Source organism: Puma concolor, chromosome A1 (genome assembly GCF_028749965.1).
Source record: "Puma concolor isolate L17-30 chromosome A1, mPumCon1.1.hap2, whole genome shotgun sequence".
NCBI classification, from domain to species: Eukaryota; Metazoa; Chordata; class Mammalia; order Carnivora; family Felidae; genus Puma; species Puma concolor.
Window position 1 is genome coordinate 82,008,752 of NC_141667.1, and position 18,348 is coordinate 82,027,099.

At 39.4% G+C, this 18,348-nt stretch overlaps 1 long non-coding RNA gene across 1 annotated transcript in view; it reads right to left on the reverse strand.

The window, feature by feature from the left end:
* Window positions 1-18,348, reverse strand: part of LOC147584260 (uncharacterized) — a 64,446-nt gene continuing 46,098 nt past the window's right edge. The window contains exons 2-3 of the long non-coding RNA XR_015246443.1: window positions 1,111-1,172; window positions 1-461 (exon numbers count right to left, since the gene is read on the reverse strand). This is a non-coding gene — a long non-coding RNA (uncharacterized LOC147584260). The remainder of the gene's footprint in view (window positions 462-1,110; window positions 1,173-18,348) is intronic.

Below are 18,348 nucleotides of genomic sequence, written 5' to 3' on the forward strand. Positions count from 1 at the left end.
GTGTTTTCACTTTCTTTATGGTCCGTGAGAAATTTGAACTTTGATACCACGCCCAGCATTTGAGCATCTTAGGGAAGCTCATTTTAAGTATATATGGCAACTTGTGCTACATTTTTATTTGTACATATTTTAAGTACCTCATTCCTTTACTCAGTAACAGGATGACTGCAATGTGTCAGACTGTGGAGGTACTAAGGACCTCACGGTCTAGGGGGAAAGACAAATAAATCCACCACTACATGACCGTGGGATAAGGGTAAGGGCTGGCAAAGATATTCCGGCGGCACTATGGGACTTCTGGCTCTGATGCAAGGGTGGGCTGGCTGGGGAGGAAGGGAGCTCAGGGGCTGCTTTTTCTCCTGATGTTTGACTTGAGTGAGTTGGAAACCTCCTCCAATCAGCCTTCACGTTGTATGTCCTCTTTATCCCCACTGCTGCTGGAGCTGTTGAGGACCCCATCACTTCTCATCCGGAAGCATGTAAAATGAGAAAAACAAAGATGTGATGGAGTCCAGAGAAGAAGCCAGTGGAACCTGAGAAGGAGCTAGAGTGAGGCAGTAAAGAAGCAAGCACAAGAGGCCAAGGAATGAGGGGTTTATAAAAGGAAGGGCTGGTCCACAGTATGAAATTTCACTCAGGGGCACCTGGGTGGCTCAGTTGGTTAAGCCTCCGACTCTTGATTTCAGCTCAGGTAGTGATCTCACAGTTCCTGAGTTCCAGCCCTGTGTCAGGCTGTGCCCTGACAGCAGGGAGCCCGTTGGGGGTTCTCTCTCTCCTTCTCTCTCTCTGCCCTCCCCTACTTGTACTCTCTCTCTTTCTCTCTCTCTCCCCAAATAAACACTTAAAATTTCACTCAAAAGTTGCATCAGACAACGTATGAAGAGTGTCTATCAGATCTGACAACTGAGAGGGTTTTGGTAACCCAGCCAGGGGGTGATATTGAGGAGGACTCAGAGTAGTTTTCTGAGGTACTCACAGTTTGAATAGTCCCCTTCCTTTGGATGATATTTCTTTCTACAATACCACATATTTCTGGAATGGAGGTTACCTCCAGAAAGCCTGTACCTTCTGGCTGATGTCCAAATGCCTGCCAATCCCACCAAAACTTACCTGTCCTGTCTGCCATCTTGAGACTCTCAGCCAGGTTTGCTTCACTTTGTAGTGACATTTTCCTGAGTAAACCAGAGAAAAAAAAAGAAAAAGAAAAAAAGAAGCATCCTTGCAAATAACCAAAGACGTAGGAATAATATGCAAAGTTTCAGACCCTCCTTTCCCTTATAACATGTGTGTATCTGAGTAGGAACTTCATGATTCTGACTGTTGAATTATCCAGAATGGCTTCAGTGGTGAAGTTCTGTGATAAAGGGGATGAAGAGATGCTAGTCAGTAAGAGAATGCGTTTAGATCACAGGAGTTTGGCCATGTGCTACGGTCTGAATGTTGTTGTGCCCCCCAAATTCCCATAATAAAATCCTAATGCCCAATGTGGTGGCATTAGGAGGTGGGGCCTTTAAGAGATGATTAATTCATGAGGGCGGAGCTCTCATGGAAATTAATGCCCTTATAAAAGATGTCCCAGGAGAGCTCCTTTGCCCTTCCTGCCATGTGAGAATACAATGAAAAGTGTGCAGCTAGGAAAAGTCCCCTCGCTCAAACTTACTGGCACCCTGATCACAGACTTCCAACCTCCAGAGCTGCGAGAAGAACATTTCTGTTATGTTGTGTAAGCTCTCCAGCCTGTAGTACTTTTTTTTTTTTTTTTACAGTTTTTTTAATTTATTTTGAAAGAGAATGAGAGAACGCTGAAGGGGCAGAGAGAGAGGGAGAGAGAGAGGATCCCAAGCAGGATCTGCACCATCAGTGCAGAGCCTGATGCAGGGCTTGAACTTACGAACCGTGAGATCATGATCAGAGCCAAAGTTGGACGCTTAACCAACTGAGCCACCCAGGCACCCCTTTTGTTATAGCAGCCTGAATGGATGAAGACACATTACTTCTCAGATCATGTTGGGCTTGTGTATGGGTGGCCGATGGGGTGGCAGGAGGGAGAAAGAATGGAGATGGAAGGATGGAGGGACAGAGGATGAAGAAAGCAAAGAGAATAAGCAGCAGATGAAGTCATTTTTAAAGTTTTCACTGTTACCAAACAGGAACTTGCATCACACACATACCCATAGCTAGTCCCTCATGTTTATTTCTCATCCTTTAGTGCCTGCAGATAGTAAAACACCTGCAAAATACCTTCAGGTCTTGTTCTTCAGCCTATTTGTTGTCAGTGTGGACCAAAGAGGACTGAGATCATACCTCCTTTTCAGGGCTTTATTAGGGAGTACTCAAGGGATCAACATCTGTGGGAGGGAGGGAAGGATGGGTCAACAGAGAAGTTGAGCTGGGGTGCAGATCCAGTAGAAGCCTCCCATAACAACCCTGCAGGGAATGACCACCAGGACAGGAAGCCCTTCAGAACGGTTGGGGGCTGGTGAGAGAGGGCTGAGTCCTTTCAAGCCTGCATCACTGTTCTTGGGTATGGCCAGGAGTGAGGGAGCATGGCTTCCAGGGAGGGAAGTGACTCCCTTAAGCTGTATAACCCCCAAAGGAGCTGAGAGATGAGGGCTATCTGCTGGGGCACTCCTAGGAGCTGGAATAAGGGCTTTTGTATTCCCGAAGGGGATTTGGATAGCTTATCACACACATTACAGTCCTCAGTGCAATAGAACACCGTAAAACTTGGCAAATAGTATTGAGGAAGGAATTGATATTACCAAAGTACGCTGTCACGTTGCTATGCAACTAAACATTAGGTCTGATGATATTACCCATTTAATTAAATTTCTCCCCCTTTTACGATGACATTTGCCTTCCAGAGGGGTCAATGAAGAACAATTTATTTCACAGAGCAGCCATGCCGTGAATACTGCCATCTAGATACATGGAAACGACAATTTTAAAATTTGACTGCAAAGAATGGTTAGAAATAAAGGGAAAATAAAATTTTTATTTTCTAGTTTTGTTTAGTTGTTTTAAAGCAAAAAGCAAAAAAAAAAAAAAAAAAAGATTGCTCTATAGGTCCGGCAGCAGACAAGGAAGTAGGTACAAGACACCCCTATTTGCTAGTAAGCTATAAGCCTTCAGCTGTCTTCCACCTTCCTCACTAATTCCCTTAGGTCTGTGTCTCTGCATCCTCGGGGGTATGGGTCCCTGAAAACAGTTCAGTTCTGAGTCAGTATACTCTTGGGGCCAACAACTAACTAGTGCTGTATGAATCATCTCTCTTCCTTGTTTACAGTCCTTGATGGTTCCTTATTGCCAACAGAATGAAGTTTAGATCCCTTAACATGGCCTCCCAGGGCCTGCAGGGTCTGGCTTGTGCCTTCATGGGGCTGTGCTCCAGGCATGCCCTTCTGCTTTCAGATCCTGGAACATTCTTGGCTCTTCCCAGTTCTGCCTTTGCTCATTTCCCACCCCCCTGGAGCACTCCTCCCTTCCCTTTTCCAAAGCACTAACTTTTGGCAACCGTGCATTACATTGTAGCTGTCTATTGTCCATATCAAGTCAAAGATTCTGACAGCCTAATCCTAAATGCAGCTTATATTTAAATAAACAGTGGTCCAGTGGTCCAAAAGTAACTAAAAGCATTTTCATCTTTACTGCAATCCTTTTACTGCAATAGAAAATTCCCGAGTGGGCCCACAATCTGAACACTCAGCGAAACATCTTTAAAAATCCTTTTCCTTTTTTATTTTTATTTTTTAATTTATTTTAATTTTTAAAATATTTATTTTTTTTGAGAGAGAGAGAGAGAGAGAGAGAGAGAACATGCATGTGCATACATGCAAGCAAGCAGAAGAAGAGCAGAGAGAATCTTAAGCAGGCTCCACACCCAGCCAGAACCTGATGCATGGCTTGATCTCAAGACCACAAGACCATGATCTGAGCCAAAATCAAGGGTCAGATGCTTAATCAACTGAGCCACTCAGATGTCCCCCCACATCCTTTCTCTTTCTATCTTAGTTCCATTATTTCCTCCATGCTCCAAAACTTTTTCTATAAACCCTCCAAATCGAACCAGAAGATGTTCTTTCCTTGTTTCCTTCTGTGATGATATAATTCTTCCTAGAAGGCCCAATGGAGGTGAAATCATTGTGCATATTAATATGTTCTTTGATCCCAGTCATACTGTGTATTTGTACCCACTACTAGACCTTGTGATGAAAAGGGTCATTTCGCATAGGCGCATAGCCAGGTTACCTTTAATTTTTCTCTCCCTTTTTTCTCTTTCTCCTTAGGGAGGGGACCCTACCACACTAGACTTTGTGATGAAAAGGATCATTTCAGTCTTATTCCTAGAACTTGAGACTATGCCTGGCACATAATATGTCTTCCCTAAACACTTGTGGAATGAGTAAGAACATATTGTTTTTTTTGTTTTGTTTTGTTTTTGTTTTTCCCAGGCTAAACTTCTTTCTTCAAAAGATAAAAGACATAGACTGGGGAATTTAGGAAGATACTTGAAGTAGAAAATCTGATCATATAAGATTAGAAGGTCAAGAGAACTGTCTAAACACTAGGTGGTACTAATGGTACTGAATGGCTCTCACAGTTGATACAGTAAATACGTAGAAAACCTATAGTATTTACTATATGTTAGAAACTTTTTAAAAAATTTAAATCCAAGTTGGTTAGCATATAGTATAATAATGATTTCAGGACTAGAATTTAGTGATTCATCACTTACATATAACACCCAGTGCTCCTCTCAACAAGTGCCCTCCCTAATGCCCATCACCCATTTACCCCATCCCCTACCCACCTCCCCTCCAGCAACCCTCAGTTTGTTCTCTGTATATAAGAGTCTCTTATGGTTTGTCTCCCTCTCTGTTTTTATCTTATCTTTGCTTCCCTTCCTCTAGGTTCATCTGTTTTGTTTCTTAAATTCCACATATAAGTGACATCATATGATATTTGTCTTTCTCTGACTGACTTACTTCACTTAGCATGATACACTCTAGTTCCATCCACGTAGTTGCAAATGGCAAGATTTTATTCAAGTTTTTAAGGACTTTGCATAAATTTGCATATATTCATTCATTGCACCCTTATGAAGTAGGAAACATGCTATAGAAGAGAAAACTAAGGCCCAGAGAGGTTGAATTTGCTCTGGGTTACACAGCTGCTAAGTGACTCTGTTAGCATTTGAATCAAGTGGTCTAGCTCTCTAGCTGGTGCTCCTCATCACTTCTCTGTATTTATTCTTTGCTATATATACAAAATAAAACTTGTCATGGAATTTGAAATGGAATGTTTGTATATGGATGGGATGTATAATGCCTTGGGATGGGGATTATATTTTTAAAAAAATTATATTAAAAAATTTTTTTTAATGTTTATTTATTTTTGAGACAGAGACACAGCGTGAACAGGGGAGGGAAGAGAGAGAGGGAGACACAGAATCTGAAACAGGCTCCAGGCTCTGAGTGGTCAGCACAGAGCCCGATGCAGGGCTTGAACCCACCAACTGTGAGATCATGACCTGAGCTGAAGTCAGACGCTCAACCAACTGGGCCACCCAGGCACCCCGAGATTATATTTTTAAATGAGTGGTTTAATACCTGGAGTGATAAAAGTTAATTTTTCTAAGGTACTTTAGCTATCTGTTCTTCAGAGTGTATCTGGAGAATATAAAAATAATACTAGCCAGTTACAAAAGGTTATATATCATTCATTTATATGAAATGTCAGAATAGGCCAATCTATAGAGACAGAAAGTAGATTAGTAGTTGTTTAGGGTTGGGGGGGCACTGGTTGTGAGGACAGGAGGGTGATAGCTAAAGGGTTTGGGGTTTCTTTTTGAGGTAATGAAAATGTCCCAAAATTGACTGCTGATTTACATGTCTATTAAGATACTAAAAACCACTGAAATTTATAGTTAAAACAGGTGAGTTGTATAGTATATAAATCATATTTCAATTAAGCTGTTATTAAAAAAAAACAAACTCTTTCTTATAAACCTTGTCCTTAACATGAGGACTATGTGTGAATTTCAAAAGGACACTTTATGATCCTCCTACAAGGATGGTCACTTACTCTTCTCCATACTCACTGACATTTGCAATTTCTCCAAGACATTTTAAAAAGGTACTCATAGCAAAAGTAATTTTGTTACTTGGCAGATTCACATTTCATGTTGATAAGCCACTTCAGGCAGGAATGAACTGTAGGAAAATTGCCTTTAGGACTTAAAAATGGTCATTTCAAATGAAATTTTATTTCAAATATTTTAGGGGTGTTTATTCTCAGAATATTCTTGTTAAATATCAAATTAATTTTATTTATTTTTTTTTAACATTTACTTTTGAGAGAGACAGAGCACAAGTTGGGGAGGGGCAGAGAGAGAGAGAGGGAGACACAGAATCTGAAGCAGGCTCTAGGCTCCAAGCTGTCAGCACAGAGCTTGATGTAGGGCTCAACTCACAAACCAAATCAGATGCTTAACTGAGTGAGCCACCCAGGCACCCCTGAAATTAATTTTCTAATAAAATTTTGTTTTGGAATAATTTGGGGCAAGGGAGAGAGAGAGAGAGAGAGAGAGAGAGAGAGGAGAGAGAGAGAGAGAGAGAGAGAGAGAGAGAGAGAAAGAATCCCAAGCAGACTCCATACTCAGCACAGAGCCTGACACAGTGCTCGATCTCATGACCCTAGGATCATGACCTGAGCTTAAGAGTGGGACGCTTAACCAACTGAGCCATCCAGGTGCCCCTGGAGTAATTTTAGATATACAAGAAAGTTGCAAAGATTATCTTTCCAAAGTAGAGCATTCCCAGTTTCTGTTTCCCCTAATGTCACCATCTTACATCAACATGATACATTTGTCAAAATTATGAAACCAACACTGGTACATTGCTATTAACTAAACTGCAGACTTCATGTGGATTTCACCAGTTATTTCATTAAGGTCCTTGTTCTGCTTGAGATTCTGGTCTAGGATATCACACTGCAGTCATGTCTCCTTAGTCTCCTCTGTGGTCTGTGACAGTTTTTCAGGCTTTCCTTGTTTTACACAACCTTGGCAATTTTGAGGAATAGTGGTCAGATGTTTTGTAGAATTTTCCTCAATTTGAAAACAAATCTGATGTTTCTCTCATGATTAGGCTAAGACTTGGGGTTTGGAGGAATACTATACTAGTAACTGGCCTTCTTATCACATTGTATGGAGGGTCCATGATATCCATGTGATTTATCAGTGATGATGTCAACCTCCATCACTGGGGTAAGGTCATGTTTGCCAGGTTTCTCCACTGGGAAGTTAACATCTCTCCCTTTCCATACTCTGTTCTTTGGAAGCAAGTCACTAAGTACACCCTACCTACCCAAATTATTCTTTTTTTATTTTAATTTTTTTAATGTTTATTTATTTTTGAGAGACAGAGAAAGACAGAGCACACGTGGTGGAGGAGCAGGGGGAGACACAGAGTCTGAAGCAGGCTCCAGGCTCCGAGCTGTCAGCACACAGCCTGATGTGGGGCTTGAACCCACAAACCGTGAGATCATGACCTGAGCCAAAGTCAGATGCTTAACTAACTGAGTCACCCAGAAGCCCCCCAAATTATTCTTAAATGTAAAAATTATTCCTCTTTTATATGTTTCAAATGTAATTCCACTTGTAAGATTTTCAAAGATTATTACAATTGACAAGGATTCTCTTTTTCTTAATCTCTCAATCTAAACTTTAAATTTTTAAGATTCTAGTGCTTTGGAAAGGTAGATATTCTAAATTAAATGTATAAGATAGTGTGACTGCTGCTTTCCAAGAGGTGAAATGTGAGTTTGTATAGTTCTTTCTAAATAATTATCTTTTTAAAGATGTCAGTGAGAAAACACTGTGAAAGCATCTCAAATTTTGTGTCAGAGGACAGTATTTTTTACAATCTTACATTAGAAAGCTCTTTCTAAAATATGACACAGGGGCTCCTGTGTGGCTCAGTCAGTTAAGTGTCTGAACCTTGATTTCAGTTCAGATCATGATCTCACCATTAGTGAGCTTGAGCCCCACATCAGGCTCTGCACTGACAGATACTGCTTGGGATTCTCTCTCTCTCTCCCTCTCTCTCTCTCTCTCTCTCAAAAATAAATTAAAAAATTAGGGAACAAAATAAAATATGACACAAAACCTAGAAGCCTTAAAGGAAAAGATTAAGAAAAGATTAAAAGATTAACAAAAAGGTAAAGAAAAGACTACATTAAAATTTTAAAATTCCTCATAGAAAATAAATGTGTAAATAAAGACAATCTACACATGACTATAAGCCAATAGTAGAATCAACAATTCAATAGAAACACTGCAAAGGATACAAATAGAGAATTCAGAGATAAAGGAATATAAATGTCTTATTACCATGTGGAAAGATGCTCCAATCTGATTCAAAATAAAACAAATACATATTAAAACCACAATCTGATCCCATTCTTATCCTATTAGATTGGGAAAAGCACAAAAGATTAATAATACATGGCACTGGCAATGTGATAGAGAAATAGGTCCCATCTCACATTGTTAATGGGAATATAAATTGATCCAACAAATTTTGGTTGGCAATTTGGCAAACATCTGTCAAAAATGTAAATGTGTATATCTTTTCACTAGTGATTCCATTTTTAGGAGTTTCTCTAACAAATATACTTGTATATACACATGTACAAAGACACACAAAAAAAACTGTTCTTTACAGCATTGTTCATAATAGTGAGAAACTAGAAACCAGCTAAATGTTTACCAGTAGGGAACAGCTAAATATAGTATAAAACAACCACATAATAGGAGATTATGCAGCCATTTAAAAAAGAGATTTCTGTGAGTTGATATGGACTCTTTTTATAAGATGTATTAGATGTATTAATAACTGAAAGAGTCAGTGTGAAGAATGGCATATATGGTATTCATAGTATATAAAATAATAAAAAAGAGGTATATATTTTATGAACTTTCTATATAACCACATACGTATTCCTTGTGCTGGAATGTATTCCTTATGTATCTGGAATGATACATAATAAACTATAAATAATAGTTGCCTTTGGGGAGGAAATTGGGAGATTAGGGAGGTGAAGTGGGAAGGAGAGTTACCTTTCACTGTCTTTTTTATTTTTATTTTTTTTTATTTTATTTATTTTTTTTTTAATTTTTTTTTTCAACGTTTATTTATTTTTGGGACAGAGAGAGACAGAGCATGAACGGGGGAGGGGCAGAGAGAGAGGGAGACATAGAATCGGAAACAGGCTCCAGGCTCTGAGCCATCAGCCCAGAGCCTGACGCGGGGCTCGAACTCACGGACCGCGAGATCGTGACCTGGCTGAAGTCGGACGCTTAACCGACTGCGCCACCCAGGCGCCCCTCACTGTCTTTTTTAAATTATTCAACTTATTTTTTAAAAATGTTTAATGTTCATTTTTGAGAGAGAGAGAGAGAGAGACAGAGCACGAGTGGGGGAGGGGCAGAGAGAGAGGGAGACACACAATACTAAGCAGGCTCTAGGCTTGGAGCTGTCAGCACAGAGCTCTACATGGGGCTCAAACCCACAGACCCATGAGATCATGACCTGAGCCGAAGTCGGGTGCTTAACCAACTGAGCCACCCAGGTGCCCCTCAACATATTTTTTTTAAACATATACAGTATTTTTCTTTGTCATTTGAAGTTCTAGATAACCAATAAATAAATATCACATATTAAGTGTATGTATAACATAGATTAAACTTTATCACTTAGAATTTCCAAAATTTTTAACTTTGTTTTCTTGAAATAAATTATGCTTCTGGAAATCACTTTCCAGAACTACGGGAGGGGATGGGAAAGCTTAACTGATGCCCAAATTCTCTGTTGTGAACTAGCAAAGGAAAAGTTGTAATAAATATACTAACCCCTCTGCTACCATTTTCTGGAACAATTCTGAGCCCTGGATTATTTTTGTTTCTGTGAGTTGCTTGGCTTTTCCACTAGGGGCAACAGTTATGTTTGTGATGGGTTAGGTGGAGGGGACACTTGGGTGGTTTGCTGTCTTAATGACAAATACAGAAGGAAAATCAACAACTCTCTTAACAGCTCAGTTCTCCATACTGCAGGCTCAACAGTACCCTTCTGGTTTCATTATACTGTGTTTGTTAATTAGATCCAGTTTAGCTCCAAAGGCATTGGTTGTTATTCAAATCCATATAACATTTCTGTGGTGAAAAACAGCCTCCTTGCAAAGAGGCTTCTTGGCTTCGTAAAACTGTTTTGCTTTAGTAGGATTTTCACTTATATGAATTTTGGATTATTTCCTAAGGGGTATCACGTTGTGCTATACTGGCCAAAATCACTTTTTATGATTAGGCCAGTTTCCTTTTTCTCAGTGTAATGGGGTGAATTGTGTCCCTCCAAAAAAGATATTAACCCCGTAGTTCAGAATACAGCTTTATATGAACATAAGACTTTCCAGAAATAATCAAGTTAAAGTGAGGTTGCCTCAAACAGATCCTCCCCCAGCACCTTCAGAAGGGGCCTGGCCCTGCTGATACACTGCATTTGGACGGCTAGGCTCCAGAAATGTGACACAATAAATTTCTGTTATTCTAAGCCAGCTTTAACTCAGTTTATGGCTGTCCTGGCAAACCAATACACTCAGAATGGGGACTATTAGGACACAAGTAAAAAAGCCCCAGTTCAAAATGGGCTGAGGCCTTCTCCAGTTTTTTCCTATACTAGGAAACGCCCCTGGGGAATGTGAATTCTGATTGTAGCATTTAGTCTGAAAAGAGTAAACTACATTTTCAATTCAGGTTGTGTTTCCACAACATTCCTAGGAAGAAAGGCTAAAAATATCACTTTTCTCTGGGAAGACTAATCTACCTTTTAGTTACATTTCCCAGGAGGTTTTGAACCTTCTTATACAAGTAGTTTCTTCTTCCCCTCTTTCAAAACTCACTTTCAGAACTTGTCTGAAGACTCACTTCCGCATCGGTCCTTCCAGTCTAACTCTTTCAGAATACAGTCACTTGGCAACACTCATGAATGCTCTACGTTGTCAAGTTTAGCCTCCTGACCTAACAAACCTATTTCTCACTGGGCATTGAAGCATTAGCACTTAAATTAGAATATTTGTATATTATTTTTCTTTAAATGGTAAAGTCTTTGAAGGAGGGATCTTTCAGTAAGTGCTAATAAACATAATGGTTAAAGTGTTTAGAGTACTTACTCTGCCTATGAATCTGGGAAAGGATACACACACACACACACACACACACACACACACACACACTTATTCATTAAGAACACAGAGCCAGGAATTCATCACAGGTTGTACTGACTCTATAGTCCCAGCTCTGGGAATCATACTCAATAAAGATGGCCTGTTAAGCCACATCTGACTAATCCAGCAGTGAGTTCATCTGTCTTGCTCACTGATTTATCCCCAGTGTCTAGAAGAGTGTCAGCACACGGCAGGTACACTATTCATACTTTTGTTGCAGGAGTTGTTGGTACCTCCATACAAGTATAGCTATGCTATAGAAATAGAGGCAATCATACGGGAAGAAACCTCTCTACTCCTACTAGTAGGCTGAACTGTCTAAAATTGCCTATATTCAGAATTTTCAACCTACAGAGGTGGCAGTTTCATACAGTTTAATATCATACAATTGCTAAAAGGACTTAAAGTTGATAAAAGGCTCAGCTTTTTGCTGCTTGATTTGTTTTTAAAAAAGATTTGTTTGCTTCATGTCAGAAAGCCTCAGATTCCTGCTGTAGCCCTTTGTTTCTGCCCAGGACGGTGCATTACTGTGTTTCTTTCACTATGTATTCCTGGCCTGAGTGGCTGTCTGATGTTGCAACACTTTGTTTCAGTAGGCATGATTAAAGTTCTTTTTCCATGAAAGGCCACTGATGCTTGGGACTGGAGGTGTAGCTTCTCCCAGAATCCATTATTTACCATGTCTCAAAAATTTGAAGTCCAGGAACCAGATTTCTAAGTCCTTCTCCCTCAGTGATCTGCTTTATGGCCTAGATCAAGCCACCTTCGCAATCTCGGTTTCTGTCTTGATAAAGTACGTCTGAGGCAGTGCACATGTCTGTCCAAGGAGTCCTGAGAGCCATATTATTTGATCCTATCTCCACTGTGTGGCATGTCCTGAATTGATCCTCTAATTTTCTTATCCCCGCTTCAGTGTCCTCTTTGTGAATTTCCCAACTCATTTGAGCTCGGAAAGGTATAGTTACCTTGCTGTGTGAGGTGGAAGGAAGGGCCTGAGTCACTAACTGCCATCTATGGTTTTCACCCATCTCCCTCTGTTCAGCCATGTCCTACCTTTAAACCCTCAACCTACAAAGTGACATTCCACCTCACTTGCTTGTCAGTAGATTCTCTGCAGGCTCGCAGGATGTCACTCTCCAATCTGTAAAAGTCACTTTCCACCATTTCACTTCCACTTGCCTTTTTCTACAAATGTGTTGGTCTCATATCTGTTCCATTGTCTCCTGTTCCATTCTCTTCAGCCTCGTGAGTTTATAATTTGCCTATTTGTTTTAAATTCATTTACTCTCCTTTTAGTGGGGCTTCAGGAGAGAGAAGAAATAAAGACGTGTTCAATCTGTGCATAGATCAAAAGTCATTGAAACATATTTTTTAAAATAATAGCCCTGCAAGGTATGGATTAGTAGGCTTGTTTTACAGATAAAGACACCAAGTCTCAGACAGATTCAGTAAATTGCCTGAGAACTCACAGCTAAGTACCAGAGCTGTGATTCATACCTATGTTTAATTGAGTCTAAAGCCCGTGCGTGCCCTTTAGCAGTACAGAATCCTACCTGCCATAGTTACCTGAAGAGAAGTCAGATGACCACTATTAGGGCCAGTCCTAAGAAGACACGCGATTCAAGTCATGCAAGATCGAGACCACCCTGAAGTGCCTTCCAACTCTGGTTGTATTGTTTCCTTTTGCTTTGATAATCAAAGCAAATGGGTGACAGAGATATTTTTAAGCAAAGATAATTGACTTACTATCATTTTAGCTGGAACATTAAATAGTGCTCAATTAAAATCCTGGGAGAGAGACATAAGGAAGAAAACTGAACTGAGTAATGCATAGTACCTAATTATAAATCTGTCTACAGATACAATTAGCCCATGGTCATACACAAGGAAGAAAATGTATGTTTAGATGACTCCATGGTGAAGCCTTTACTTAAGTGCCCTGTATCATAAAGCATGCTGATAGCATTCAGCCAAAACCACTGAAGGAATGAATTATATACCATTTGTTTATGTTTTAAGATTCACAGTTGGCAAGCATTATTGCACATGTGATCATCTTGCTTATATTAAAATGATGCAATGGAAAATATAAGATGTAATACTTGAAGTGTTCCAGAGGAAAAAAAGCTGGGGGCAGAAATGGTGGTCACAGGGACTCCAATAATGAAAAGGTGAATGCTGTATCTTTCAGGAGTACACATACTTATACATAATATAAGCTCTTATATGACTTTACTCAGATGTTAATAAGAATAAGTTAATCAGTTAACAACTTATTGTTATATCACAATTAAGGGACAAGAAAAATGAAGAGTAAGAAAAAACAAGAAAGTATGATATGAATCTTTAAGTATATTGCAATATGTTTGAGGCTAACCAAAAAAGAGGCTAATCTCAGTAAATGAGAAGAGAACAATTCAAGAGTCTATAGGTTTGTTCTAACTTTTGGGAAGACTCAAATTTATACAAGTCCTTAAAAGTCAGATCCAGGAACTTAGACTTTTCCTCTAATTAATTTTATTATACATTTTTTTTATTGTAAAAATAATTAAGAAAATATAAACCAGGGGGTACTTGGGTGGCTCAATCAGTTAAGTGTTTGACTCTTGCTTTTGGCTCAGGTCATGATCTCATGGTTCATGGCTTCGAGTTCCTTGTCAGCCTCTGCCCTGGCAGCAAGGAGCCTGCTTGGGATTTTCTCTCTCCCTCTCTCTCTGCCCCTCCCCCACTCATGCTGCCTCTGTCTCTCTCAAAATAAATAAATAAACTTTAAAAATTAAAAAAAAGCATAAACAAGGAAAATAAAACTGAGATAAAATTACCCCCAAATCCCAACACAGTTAATTTAGTGATATATAGCTGTATCGATAGCTCTGTAATGTACATGTGATTTTGTAAACACATTTTCCATATAACGTAGGATCTTGAGCATTTTTCTGTGTCAGTATGTATGTAGTGGAAATCTTTCAAAGAGATAAGAAAAGGAAGAGAAAAATGTGGGGAAGTGATTGGCTAGGTCTCACAGTATGTGGGGTTATTCTGGGCCTGAAGAGTGTGCAGGATTTAGACAGACAGAGGATGACACTTTCCGGAGAGAACACCAATGTGAAAAACTTCAGGGAAGGAAATGGAACATGGCTCATGCATGGCCCAGTGGGGAGACCTGCCCTGGGAGATAGTTGGCGTCCTCTGTAGAAGGGTGGGTGAGGCTAGAAGAAGGCAGGCTGGCAAAGGGAAGTTTTAGGACAACTTTGCTTCCTCCTCTCTGAGCATCAAACAGGGAGGAATGGGTTTGAATCAGCCAAATGGGAATACCTTTCCTAAAAAAGAGAATTGTTGAAAGTGATGTGCAGTGGTGAGAGGAGGGGTTTTCTAGTTAATCTATGACATTCTCAAGACTCTTCCATTGTTCAGCAACAGAAAAAACCCAGGGCACTAGCTAAAACAAAAAGATGGGCAGGTCAGTTCCCAAGATATAAGAGACCTTCCAGGACTACAGCTGGAATGCAGCTGGACCTCACTTGAGCTGGCAACTCATAGCTAGAGGGTTACAGGCAAGCTGGCCCTCCTCTATCTCCATCTCACCTCCCTGCTTTCCTTGTGGATCTGCCAGATTTTCCTCTGCAGGTTGGACTGCTGGAATGTCAGTTGCCACAGTGAATCCTAGGTCTATAAGCTCCATGTCCCAGTTATACTACTTAGAATTTTTTTTTTGCTGTCTCCTTCTTAATTTCTTTCTCTGGTCCCACCTCCCAATGAGGAAAGCAAACCTGTTTGGGTCAGTTCAGGTCAGGTCTACCCTTGATCCAGTCAACTGTGAGAGGGAGGAAGGGACTGAGTAATGGGGCCCTATTAGCCCCTGGGATGCTATTCCAGAGGAGGAAGAACTGGAACAGGCTGATAGGATTCTCCGAATGTCCTTGGTACGTACTCTCAGCTCTCTCCTCTCCAGAAATTAGTGGATCTCTCTGTCTCTCTCTCTTTTTTAATTTAATATTTATTGATCTATTTATTTACTTACAGAGAGAGAGAGACCATAAACATGTACTCTTAGGGGAGGGGCAGAGAGAGAGAGGGATAGAGAGAATCCCAAGCAGCCTCTACATTGTCAGCAGAAATCTTGAGATCATGACCTGAGCCCAAATCAAGAGTCTACTGCTTAACCAATTGAGTCACCCAGGCGCCCCTTGAAATTAGTGGATCTTTTATGTTTTGGGTTTTTAATAATCAATATTATGCAAGTGCCCAAAATGACTTTGAGTATTAAAACCAAAGACATAATGTTCCTCAACCAAAGGAAAGGAAATAATGGACATATGATGAGCTCACAGGCCATTGAAGAGCTTCTTAGAAAGAGCACATTGTCCTCATATGACAATCGGAGTCTGAAACAACAGAAATATAGAGAAAAAAAAAATAAAACTAAATCCAACACCATTAACTATGTAATGTGAAGTGATTTGCACCAAATAGATCACAGAAGATGACCAAAGAGAGATGGTTTTAGGTATATGTTGTCACACAAAATCTTGCTCGGCACGATGGTTTTACTTGCTTGGTTAAATCTTACCCAAGTATTTGTCCTATCGTGTGATTTGGGTGTGGTGGTAAAAGTCTGGGTGAGTCATGCTGACGACCAATTGTGGCTTTTTTTCCCACCACAGTGAAGAAATATGGCCTGCTCAGTGTATCAGCCCAATCTAAATACCTTCAGATATGCTATCGGAGAGTTATTAATGGGTAAAAGACATGCTGAGAGAAGAAATGAGGGCAAGGCCCAAGGAAAATTCAGATGACTACTTTTTGAGTAGGAGGGGTAGATTGGGATATACAGATAGAATAAGATCATTTGAAAATCTTCTATATCATAAGAATGTAATAACTCTTATAAATAAAATTTGATTCCTATGAACCACTTGGTAAATCAGAAAGAAACAACACATTAAAGGATTGGTCTAGTTTTGCTAAGCATTTGAAGTTAGCTGTTTGCTGTGCAGAGCACTGGGCTGGTAAAATTTCTATGTAGATATGTAGATATTTCTATGTAGGTATGTAGATATTTCTATGTACATATGTAGGTAAATTTCTATGTAGATAATTAACTCAGTAAAGTGGTATTTATGAGTGGGAGAAGAATGGAAGAGAAAAGAAGATTTTAAGGTATAACTTGATTTTCAGAGATACACTTGCCAGGCAGAATATTAAATTGTATGACTCAGTTTCCTGTGTGGCATCCAGGTCTCAGGGGCCATAAAAAAAAAAAAAAAAAAGTCACTATCCTAGGATGAGAACAGCTATAGGACTATGGGTCTGGTATATTTATTATCATGAATACATCATCCCAAACTAATTTTCTTTGTTGCCTAGCAAAAGCTGGAATTATTTCAAATAAGCTGCCTTTCTTTCAGAACAAACACAAATGAAACAAGTATTTCAATTAGATTCATATCCTAAGGAAATAATGAAAGAACCCATTCTTGGGAATTAAAACATTAGGGTGAATTCTGGCTTCCCACTAAGTCAAAGTTGTGGGTCTGGATCAGGCCTTTCCTAGAGGACTGCTCAGCTATGAATGACACTATGGTCTGGTGAATGTCTAGAATGCTGGCTAAATGGGAATAGATCTAAAACATTCATCAAATGGATAGGACTGAGATTCAGCCAAAAATGATTTGTGCCTTCCAGAGGATACTCTGGGGTTAATTTTTTTTTTTTTTTTAATTTTTTAAAAGTAATCTCAACAACCACCATGGGGCTCAAACTCACAACCTCAAGATCAAGAGTCACATACTCCACTAACTGAACCAGCCAAGAGCCCTTGGGATTTAAAGTTATTAAATTAATAACAACAAAAATGCAACATAATAATTACAACCAACACAATTATCATATAGGAAGCACCATGCTACGTGCTTTAATACGTCACTATATTCAGCCTCCAGAATAACCCTAGGAAGTACATAGTCAGTTTTATTATCCACAGGTAACAGATAAGGGAACTGAGTTTCAGGGTAATTGAATAACTTGCTCAAGTTACAGAGTCAATAAGTGGCAGAGTTGGGATTTGAACCCAGCTGTGTGGATCTAAAGCTTGAATGCTTACCCATTATGCTGTATTGCCAAAGTATAATGGCCTCCAGAAAATGGAAGTGACATTCACTTTGGTGTTTACTTGGTTCTGTTCCTTACTTCTCTATAGGAATTCTGATTCAAGTATATATTTATAAAAAAATATCTACTTCTAATTCTTTTTTTAAATGAATTTTAAATTTTAGAATAGTTTTAAATTTACATGAAAGTTGCAAAGATACTATATAGAGTTCTCATTAGTCTGCTCTGGTTTCTCCTGTTGTTAACATTGTATATTGCCTTGGTACATCTGTCAAACCTAATGAACCAATGCTGGTGTGTTACTATTGACTACACTCCATACTTTATTGAACTTAGTTTTCCTTTGATGTCTCTTTTCTGTTGCAGGATCCCATCCAGGACACCTTATTGCATATGGTCATCATGTCTCATTAGGCTCCTCTGTGCTGTGACAGCTTCTCAAACTTTTCTCATTTCTGATGACCTTGATGCTTTTATTTATTTATTTATTTATTTATTTAATTAATTTATTTATTTTGAGAGAGACATCGACAGCATGAATGGGGGAGGGGGAGAGAGAAAATCCCAAGTAGGCTCCACACTGTTTTTTTTTTTTTTATTAACTTGTTTTATTTTTTATTTTTTAAAATTTACGTCCAAATTAGTTAGCATATAGGGAAACAATGATTTCAGGAGTAGATTCCTTCGTGCCCCTTACCCATTTAGCCCATCCCCCCTCCCACAACCCCTCCAGCAACCCTCAGTTTGTTCTCCATATTTATGAGTCTCCTCTGTTTTTTTTATTATTTTTGTTTCCCTTCCCTTATGTTCATCTGTTTTGTGTCTTAAAGTCCTCATATGAGTGAAGTCATATGATTTTTGTCTTTCTCTGAATGACTAATTTCACTTAGTATAATACCCTCCAGTTTCATCCACATAGTTGCAGATGGCAAGATTTCATTCTTTTTGATTGCCGAG